Raw genomic sequence first — 11,217 nt, forward strand, 5'->3', positions numbered from 1 at the left:
GTGGACTGGAGACTCCTTGCCTAAGAAGTAGGCGCAGAGATGGAGGCGATGGAAAACATTAAATTGTAGGCTTTCCGGGTGGAATACAAGTTGTCACTTGTCCAGTTTGCATGAGGCTTCATCCTCACAGTAGAGAAGGCCGAGGATGGAGAGGTTAGCGTGGATTTGAAATGCTCTCTAACGGGGAACTCGGGGTGGCTATTGTGGACTGAGTGTAGGCACCTGTGAAACAGTTGCTGAGTCAACACTTGGTCTTGCTGATCTCGAGGCCCATCAGGACAACCGAACGCGGTAGACAAGTTTGGAGGACATGCATGTGAAACTTTGCATCAACTTTAGGTCCTGGATGGTGGTGGGGCAGGAGGTGTGTGTTGCATCTACTGTGAAGACAGGGAAAAGTGTCTGGAGTCAGGGAAGGATGGATGTGGAGAGACAAACAGGCCAGAAAGTCACCCAGGAAATAAACCCTATAGAAGGAAGAAAGGGGTGGGAGGGAGAAGATGTGGCTGGTGCTAAGATTTCGTTTCAGCTGAGGGAAATAACACACATTGTGACATGCTGGATGTGCTGACTCATGGAGTGAAAGGAAGTTATCAGGGATCTCTGTCTTTGGTCCGTTTGAGAGGAGGTGGAGTACCAACAGAAGCGAGAAACAGAGGAGATGTAACACCTGCCTCCATCAACCAAAGCAGAAGGGAAGCCATGGTTCCTGATTAAAGATGACATTTCAGATGTCCTGGAACAGAAAGCCTCAATTTGAGAGCAGATACGGTGGGAATGGAGGAACTGGGGAAAAGGAATGGATTCCTTAGAAGAGACAGAGTGAGAAGAGGTGAAGTCTGAGTAGATGGGTGGCTTTACAGTCAAAATCAGTTTGTCTACTGAGATGGAGACAGAGAGATCTAGAAAAAGTGAGCAGTGTCAGAAACGGTCCACATGAATTTGAGAGAATTGTGTTGATGGCAAAGGTGATAGAATTGAAGAATTGTGCATGTGTGCAGGAAGCAACACCATTCTCATCGATGTAATGGAGAAAGAGTTGGGGAGTGGTAATGGAGAAGGTTTGGAACAGGGACTGTTCAACATAGGCAACTCAAAGCCAGGAATATAAGGAGACCATACAGATGCCCATGGATACACATTTGATTGGTAGGAAGTGAGAGGTAAGAACAAGTTCAGCCAGGCAGGTGAGAATGTTGGTGGAGAGGAACTGGTTGGATCCTTGTAGAAAGAAGCAGAGGTTTTTTACACCATAGACAAGGAGAGACAGGATGGAGTCAAGGTAAGAGGAGATTATGTTTGTGGGGCAAGAGCAGACAGGAACAGTGACAGTGTTGTTTGTGGATCCTCAGTAGGAGACAGGAGTAAGAAGTATGGGGTTGAGGCACTATCCAGTTAGAAGCTGTGGTAGCAAGATCTCCTGATGATCTGTCACAGTGCGGGAGAAAATGTTGTGTTTGTCAGTGGGGTCATCATCCGGGTATTGGTAAACCGAGGTATCTGAGAGCTGTTGCTCCAAAGGGAGATGATGGGTAGGTAAGGATATAAGGTGAGAGAGGAAGACGGGATTGGGGGAATGTAGAAGGGGTGGGGGGGAGAGCAGTTACCAGAAATTCGAGTAATCGATGTTCATGCCATCAGGTTGGAGGCTACCTAGATGGAATATAAGGTGTTGCCCCTTCTGTATGTGACCCTGTCGTGGCAGTAGAGGAGGCCATGGACTGGCATGTCAGAATGGGAGTGGGAACTAGAACTGAAATAAGTGGCCACCAGGAGATCCCACAATTTCTGGCGGATGGAGCCCAGCTGCTCAGCGAAGCGGTCTGCAAACCTACGTCAGGTCTCACTGATATATAGGAGGCCGCACTGGGAGGATACAGTAGGTGACCTCAACAGACTCACAGGTGAAATGTCGTCTCACCTGGAAGGACTGTTTGGGGCCCTTAATGATGGTGAGGGAGGAGGTGTAGGGGTAGGTGTAGCACTTGTTCTATTTGCAAGGATAAGTGCCAGGAGGGAGATTAGAAAGGAGTGACAAACAGACAAGGGAGTCGTGTAGGGAGCGAGAAATGGAAAGTGCGGGGAGGGAAAGATGTGCTTGGTGGTGGGATCCCATTGGAGATGGCAGAAGTCATGGAGAATTATGTGCTGGATGGGGAGTCTATTGGGGTGGTAGCTGAGGACAAGAGGAACACTAAACTAGGTGGGGTGGTGGGAGGATGGGATGAGAGCAGATGTATGCAAAATGGAAGAGATGTGTGTGAAGGCAGCGTTGATGGTGTGTTACTCAGTAGAAAAATGCTGCTTGCACTTAGCCTGTCTATACCCCTTGTAATTTTCTAAACTTCCATCAATTCTCTCGATCTACATTCTAAAGAATACAGTCCTTAACTATTCATTTTTTCCTTATAACTCGGGTCCTCCAGACCCAGCAACATCCTTGTGAGTTTTCTCTGCACTCTTTCTACGTTACTTATATCATTCCTGTATGGAGGTGACCAAACCTGCACACAATACTCCAAATTAGGCCTCACCGATATCCTGTACAATTTCAACATAACATCCCACCTCCTGTACTCAATACATTGATTTATGAAGGCCAGTGTGACAAAAGGCTTTTGCAGCCTATCTACCTGTGACACTGCTTTCAACAAATTGTGGACCTGTACTCCCAGGTCCCTTTGTTCTACCACACGCCTCAGTGCCCTACCGTTCACTGTGTAAGACCTACCCTGGTTGGTCCTGTTGAAATGCAATACCTCACACCTGTCTGCGTTAAATTCCATCTGCCATTTTTCAGCCCATTTTCCAGCTGATACAGATCTCTCTGCAAACCATAATAGTCTTCCTCACTGTCCATTATACCCCCCAGTCTTGGAGCCATCCACAAGTGCACTGATACAGTTAGCCACGTTATCATCCAGATCATTGATATAGATGACAAACAATAATGGACCCAGCACTGATCCCTGCAGCACTCCACTAGTCACAGGCCTCCAGTCAGAGAGGCAACCATCCACTTCCACTCTCTGGCTTCTCCCACAAAGCCAATGTCTAATCCAATTTACTACCTCATCTTGAAGGCCAAGTGACTAAAGCTTCTTGACCAAACTCCCATGCGGGACCTTGTCAAATGCCTTGGTAAAGTCCATGTAGACAATACTTACTGCCTTGCCTTTATCCACTTTTCTGGTAGCTTCCTCGAAAAACTACAAGATTGGTTAGACATAGCTTACCACGCACAAAGCTATGCAGACTACCCTTAATCAGTCCATGTCAATCCACATACTTAAATATCTGGTCCCTTGGAATACCTTCCAATAACTTTCTCACAAATGATGTCAGACTCACCGGCCTATAATTAACTGGTTTATGTTTAGAACCTTTTTAAACAGTGGAACAACATCGGCTATCTTCCAATCCTCTAGTATCTCTCCAGTCACTAATGACGATTTAAGTATCTCTGCTAGGCCCCAGCAATTTCTGGCCTTGCCTCTAGTAGGGTCCAAGGGAACACCTTGTCAGGCCCTGAGAATTTACCCACCCTCATTTACCTCAGGATATAAACACCTCCTCCTCTGTAATCTGTATAAGGTGCATGCAGTTGATGCCGCTTTGCCTCACTTCTATAGACTCTAATTAAATTCAGATGCAAAATATCTTTTTAAGCTCTCCCCCATCTCTTTTGGCTCCAAATATAGTTTAACATTCTGATCCTCCAGAAGACCAATTTTGACCCTTACAATCCTTACAATACCTGTAGAATCCTTTGGGAGTCCTTCACCTTGTCTGCTAGAGCAAGCTCATGCCTTCTTTTAGCCCTCCTGATTTCTTTCTCAAGTGTTCTCTTGCATTTCTTACACTCCATAAGTACCTCATTTGTCCTTACCTGCCTATACATTCTATGCACCTCCTTTTTTTTCCCCTTTAATCAGAGAAATTCAGAACCACTCTGCATTCAAAATGTTTTTTGACATCTTTGTAAACTGTCCTGTCTTCTTCTGTTAGTTAATTCCCACTGAACCATCAATTTCTATCATTCTTTTAATCTCTGTTAATTGAGTGGGAACATCATAACCAATCCACTGCTTGTTCATAATCAAGTAACCAGTATCCCAGGTAAGGTTTATTGGATTTAATGAAGACATTGCTCAGATATGAACATGATTACATTGAATATTCAACTTCATCTGAAAGCGAATCAATCTAGTCTTCCTTTGGCTGATGAGGACAGAAGCAACGAAGTGCTAAAGGTGAACCTCCAGTCCTTGTGCAGGAGGTAAGCGAAAGTGACCCGCTGATTCGGGTCAGTCTTGGGGTCATCTTCATGTTCAAAAAGCAGACAAGCTTTATAAAATGAAAATAATATATTAATTTATCCACGTAGAAATATTTCACAACTGCGTTCAAAGTAACAAGCATGTTTCAGTAGATATTAGTTGATGCATATACCATTTTATTTTCAAGCAAGCTAAAAATTGTCCTAAAAGAGCACATACTGGGAAATTTCAGACAAATACATCATCAGTACATTAGCTCAGTAAATTAACTCCGAAAGGACCCTCACAAAACAAAAACAGAGAGAAAGACTTTGGATCTTGCTTGATTTTATTTTAAGTTATTCTTTGAAATAAACTTTATCCAATGAGTGTCTGCTGGGTGTTAAGGCACAAAAGTAATGGTGCAGCAATTAATGGTGCTGGGGCACTGCTCGAGTGACTTCAGTTCAATCTGACACCAGGAGCTGTCTGTCCGGAGTTTGCAGGATGTCCTTATGTAGGTTTGCTCCCACATACCCAAGACAAGCTGGCAGGTTCAGTGAGCACTGGAAATTACCTTCAGTGTAAGTGGATGGCAACGCAACTAGGGGGTAAATTGATTAACTAAGTGAGTGAGTGTGTGCTAGAGGGAAGTAAGTGGGGGAGTGGGATGATGGGATTTACTCTGAGATCCCCCATATTGTCAAAGGACCAAATGGCCTGTTTCAATGTTGTACATTTCCTCTCCTTTTGCTTAGAGACTTCCATGACCATAAAAAGATGTCTGCAACTCTGGTCACCATAATACAGGAATGAGGTGGAGGCTTTAGTGAGGGTGCAGAAGAAGCTCACCAGGATGCTGCATAGATTACAGAATTTAAGATACCAGCTGAGTTTAGACAGACCTGGGTTGTTTCTTCTGGAGAGACTGCACAGGGACCTGGAGGGAACTACATAAAATTATGAGTGGTGTATGTGGGGGATAGCCCCATGAGGAAATGTCAGGTACTACCGAGCACAGCTTTAAAGGTGAAACGGGGAATGTTTAAGGAATTGCATCCCTCAATATTTTACACAGAGATAGTAGGAGCTGTCATGTGGTTGGTGAGCTGGTAGGGTGCTGGTTTCCATTTTACTGAAGGCAATGGCTAAGTCATGGAATTCCTGTGGGAGTTTGGTGAGGTCGAGGGTTTCCTCCGTCTCCATGGATCTACTGGGTGAAGTCAGCTGTGGGTGCAGGCAGAATCCACCAGAGCCTCCTGTGTGTGTGGAGACATCGGGGCATGGAAGAGAACAGAGAGAGTGAGTCAGGCTATGGTGCCAGAACGAGGAGCTGGGGGAGCATGCCAGATAGCAGGCACCGTGTCTCTATCTGCTGATTCTGGTTTCCTGGGTGCAGTGGGCATTTCGTGTGTGGGTAATTGAAATCTGAAGTGAATGCACAAATTGTCTCTCCACCTTTGCTCATGTTCTTGGGTGAGAAGGGTTAAGGGTGCCCTTAGTAACTACAGGCTGCCTGAAAAGGTTCTGGGAATGGAAGTGGTATTCTGGCTGGTGATCTAGAGGTTCATTCCATAAGAGTTTGTCGGTACAGATGGCCAGAGAGATGAGGTGTTGGAAGTCGGTGGGCATTTCCTGGCTTTTAAGCTTTTGGCTGCCCCTGCGCTTCCTGATTGGTCAAAAATTCAGCTCATCTCATCAGTGAGCTTCTCACATGTTTTACTGATCGTGTTTTCATTGCCCGGATTAGAGGTGATCCAGTTTAGAGCTCTCCCGGTCAAGGGAGAGATGATTAAGGAAATCTTGGCTCAATCTGTAGAATAGAGATGTTGCAGCTTGAAAAGTGAAAGGTGCACTGGGACAGAAAAGTGCGCCATCAGGTTGGGGATCCGAAAAGCATTTAGGATCTACAATCTGGGGCTCCAAGGCAGGAGGTTGACTGGTGTGGGGTTGCTGCAACGAGACAGAGAGTTGTGAACTGCTTTTGGATCGAGTGCTCATTAAGGGGGATAATTTCCTTTAGGCGAACAGTCTCTGCTGGGTCAATCACTGGTTCACTCATCCTGTCAAGAAATATAGAGGGAGCTTGACCCAAGTGCAGGGCAGTGGAGACAATCGCCTTTATAATAAGCTGCAAAGTAAGAAGCCAAGAGAGGTCACAAAACAGAGAGAATAGATTTTTATCATGACAAGGCAACAAGGTAACTGAAGGCTCGGAGCAACTAGTTGAGGCTGGCTGGTTCACATGAGTGAACAAGGATTGTGATGATTTGGAAACGTGGCAGGTGACTCCTGTTAACTGGGTGGAGACTGGCAGGTGACTGCTGTGTAGGCCTGACAGGGAAGGTGATGTTTAAAAAGTAATTGGACCGGCACATGAAAAGGCAGGGAACGGAAGGATATGGACCAAGTGCAGGCGGATGGGATCAGTTACATTGGTATATTCAGCATAGACACCACGGGATGCATACGGTTCTGTGCTCTGAATTGTATGACAGAAGCTGCCTCCCTCCCCCACCCCCATGCATCATCAGTTGTTAGACAGTTCATGTACCCCAGTGGAAAATTTAAATTGCCGGATGGGAAAGAAGAAGAGCAGGTGGTGATAAAGGAACATGTTCAGGATGAATGGTGGGAGTGTGAGCCTGGCAGCAATATGAAGATGTGTAAATGTTGTAGGCTTCTTATCTCTTAACCAATTACAGAAATGAGAACTTACTCAGAAGATTGATTCAATTTTCTACGAAAGTCTGTGAACCACCGTCCTCACCCAAGCGGCATCAGGGTCCAGACAAACGCGACGACCAGACTTGAGCGTGGCTCTGAAAAGAATTGTAAAATTAAATCAAAACTCAGGAATGTAGCTACCCAAATGGAACAAACTTATCTCTAAAGTTTTCCTTGGTAGGTGGTGACTAGTAAAGCATCATATTTACATGTTACAAAAGCAGTTACTTGTGAATTAACAGTTGAGGAAGGAAGTAAGAGCAGAAAATCGCTCCTCTCTCATTAGTGACGTCAGCCACCTTAGTGGATGTGAACAAGTTTCACATCCACTTACAAATTGTTCAAATTACAACCCCTCCCTTTGAATACCATTAATACATCCAATGGAGTACCCATAGGGAATGGTAAAAACTGGTAACATTAATGCCACGGTGGTTAATCAGTAAGACTTACATTACTTCGACCACGGGGCAACGGTGATTACTTGGAAAAACTTCAATACTCCTCATAAAACGTGGCGAGATGAACGTTGAAATACGTTGCAGGCAGCGGCAGGAAAAGGACTCTGGTGAATCTGTATAATGAAAATATTACTGATCCCTAATCATTGCAGGAAATATGCATATTTCTCATCTTTATCTATTTGTTAGTTGCCTGAGGACTGGGCTAAGTGTTCATGACAGATACACTTACATTTTTTGTGAGTAACTACTTACTGTCAATCAGATTCCACTGACATTTGCACGTAGGTTACTTACCTGCCTATTAGTAGATATAGAGAAGAGGCTCATGGAACCTCTTATCCAATTGCTGTGAATCAGAGTGGCCTTGTGTCCTGAATGTGCTTTATCAAGCAATTTGTATAACATTTCACTAATTTCAGGCAGCATTTTACAGCCAGAAGACTGGGAAGACTTATTATCAGTCCTGAAATGATTTATAATCCAATGACTCACAATCATAATCCTTCAAAGAGTACTTACAGGACACACAGCAGTCTGCAGATGCTGAAATTTGGAGCAGGAAACAAAAAACTGGAAGATCTCAGTTTCTTAATCAGCATCTTGGTGACAACAAAATAGTCTATGTCAATGGAATAGGTCCTTTCACAACCTACATCAGCACTATTCATAGATCTAAATGGCCCTTCCAGGTGGGGCAAAGGTTCACATGCACCTTCTTCATTTCTATTGACTGCATTTTGGCGCTCTCATGTGGCCTCTTCCACAGCAGGGAGACCAAGCATAGACCTGCCGACAATTTTGCGGAACACCAACGCTCCGTCCCAAGTCGCTATCCCAACATTCTAGTTGCATGCTGTTTTAACTGCCCTTCCCATTCCCACACTGATCTCTCAGCCCTCAGCCTTCTCCACCACCACGGTGTGGTCAAGCACAAACCAGAAAAAGGGCACCTCGTTTTCCACCTGGAATTTTCGAGGTTCAGGTGACCCACACTTCCAGTGTTCATCTCTAGTGTTGGCCCTCTCCCACCTTCCCACCCAGTTTCCCACTTTCATTCCCTCCATCAAATGGTCCCATCTGCCTATCATTCCTCCGTTATCTGGTTCCTAATCACCTTCCTTACGAAGCAGATTCCGGCATCTACAGCTTCTTCTTTCCACTTTTCAGACCTATTCTCTACCCCCTCCCTCACTGCCCACCACTAGCTCCAACCCCTCTTTTCTCTCCTTATCCATATATCTCCTTCCAGCGGTCCAATCAGCAGCAGGAAGGTTTCTTGCAGGTTGGTGACACTTGTTTAAAAGTACAAGAAGGACAAGCAGGGCGACCATTGTTAGGGGTAGGTCAGTGGTGAGAGTAGGAGTGTCAGGCTTTGGCTCAAAAGAGGCATTGGCTCTGGGTAAGTTTCTGTTAAGCTTCCTTTTTTCTCTCTCTTACTGTGCCTAGTGTAGTAAATGACAGTTATGTGTTCTTCATACCGGAGGTTATTGTCCTGGGAGAACCAGAGTCTCCCAGGAAACTACATGTGTGTGTGAAGTGCATCCAGGTGCAGCTCCTTGAAGACCGTGTTAGTGATCTGGAGCAGTAGCTGGATGACCTACAGCTTGCATGGGAGAGTGAGGAGATTACCGATCAGAGTTACAGGGAAGTAGTCACCCCAAAGTTGCAGGAAGTGAGTATCTGGGTGACTGTCAGGAGAAACGGAAATGTGAATAGGCAGTTAGCACAGAGCACCCCTGTGACAACTCCCCTCAATAATAAGTATACCGCTTTGAATACTGTTGTGGGGGGTTGACCTCCCAGGGGGATGCCAAGGTGACCGGGTTACTGTCCGTGGTGCAAAAGCAAAAGCGGGAGAAAAGGGGAGCGATAGTGATAGGGGACTCAATAGTCAGGGGAACAGAGAGGAGATCCTGTGGACATGAACAGGACCTCCGGATGGTATGTTGCCCCCCAGATCCCAGGGTCAGGAGCATCTTGGATCGTAACGTCAGTATTTTGGAGGGGGAGGGAGAGCAGCCAGATGTCTTGGTACACATTGGTACCAATGACATGGGAAGGAAAAGCAAAGAGGTCCTGAAAAGAGAATTTAAAGAGCCAGGTAGAAAGCTGAGAAGCAGGACCTCCTGGGTAGTAATTTCAGGATTGCTGCCTGTGCCACGTGCCAGTGAGGGTAGAAACAGGATGATTTGGCAGATCAATATGTGGCTGAGAAGCAGGTGCAGGGGGCATTATTAACCAAACTGCAAATAAGTCAGTTAGGTTTTAGCCCTTTTAATTCTGCATATAAATCCTCATTCCCTCCTTGTGTCATTCCATGACAACTAGGATTATCAATGTCGAGGTTGTTGTACATCTTAATTTCCATATTCATGTAAGAAGGGTGGATAGTAGCCCTTGGGATGAGCCAAAGGACTTTCATAGTGTCCATTCTCATCATTCTCAAGTGACAAAAGTGAAAGAAATAGCTATATAGTAACATATTATAATCTGGAGAGCACTTCCTTAAGATCTGACAGAAGGTTATTCTATGGCCATTTTCAATAGAGAATTGTAAAAACAATAAAAAAGAAGAGAGAAAATGTAAAACTATGGCAAAGAGCAGGAAGTAAGATTTTAAAAACATGCACAAGGAGAGTGGGTTAAATTGTTTCCTCTGCCCTATTCATTCTATAATCATGTTCATTCCCACATACTGGTGCATTCTTCATTTGACAACTAAATGATTCTACCGATAATTACCACTCTTCAGAAATCTTTCCAATAACTTCCCTACTACAGACGTAATTGCCAGCTTTTTCCCCGCAGCCCTTCTTCCTGTAAAGGGGGACCACTTTTGCTGCCTTCCAACTATCAAGTACCCTACTTGCTGACACTTTTCACTCTGTTATTTATGGAGACTTGCACTACAATTTCCCCTTCCTCTTCATTCCTTTCTCCAACTACATGATAAAGTCTGTTTCCTTTTTGAAAGCTGTTGGGAAGAACTTATTTTCAAACTCATCTATACCTTCTGGCTCTGTGTACAGTAACCTACTTCTACTTCCCTGGTTATTTTGCTTTTTGTCCATCATATACCTACAAAATGCCTTCAGATTTAACTTAATCTTGTCTGCCAGTGATATTTTGTAACTCTCTTTGCCTTTCTAATTTCATTTTAATTGCCACCCTCCATTTTTCATAGCTAGCGTCTATCTTCGGTCCTGCTTCACACTAACTTTTTTTTCCTCGATCCAACCCTCAACATCCATTAACAGCCGCAGTTCCTTGTACGTATTCACCTTGGCTTTCACATTTACAGGGATCAGTCAGCCTTTGATTCTCACTAATTCTGTTTTGAATTCTTCCCACTATGCAGATATAAACTTAACGGCATGCAGCTGCTCCCAGTCCCAGTTATGTCGTACCTGTTGTAGATGATACATTGCACACCAACAGAGCAAGAATAACCACAGCAACATTGGCATTCATTTGGATTCAGTTTTGTGATTCCTTTTCAGTCAATTCACTATTTCACTGCTGCAAACTGCCTTTATTTCTTGGCTTGTAAACGAGGAATTATGCAAACTCAAAAACCATGGTCAACAAACATGAACTTCATAGCCGGCAGGTCATTTAAGAATTCATGAATTGTCGTCAATCTGTAAACTAAACTCCACTCTAATTTTCATTTCATGTGACTTTCTCCACTTTAAAAGCAGATATGAAAATGCAAGTTACTTTCCAAAATAAAGTAAAGCTACAAAATGTTGCAGGATAACGAGGTT

The 11,217-nt window shown here is 44.4% G+C and overlaps 1 long non-coding RNA gene across 1 annotated transcript; it reads right to left on the reverse strand.

Annotated features, from left to right (window-relative positions):
- Nucleotides 1–4,120: 4,120 nt before the first annotated feature.
- On the reverse strand, nucleotides 4,121–11,015 carry LOC140726457 (uncharacterized). The gene is made up of 4 exons (XR_012098641.1): nucleotides 10,858–11,015; nucleotides 7,440–7,560; nucleotides 6,979–7,081; nucleotides 4,121–4,347 (listed from the first exon to the last, which is right to left on the reverse strand). It is a non-coding gene; the product is annotated as an uncharacterized lncRNA (long non-coding RNA).
- Nucleotides 11,016–11,217: the final 202 nt, after the last annotated feature.

Source organism: Hemitrygon akajei, chromosome 4 (assembly GCF_048418815.1).
Source record: "Hemitrygon akajei chromosome 4, sHemAka1.3, whole genome shotgun sequence".
Taxonomy (NCBI): Eukaryota; Metazoa; Chordata; class Chondrichthyes; order Myliobatiformes; family Dasyatidae; genus Hemitrygon; species Hemitrygon akajei.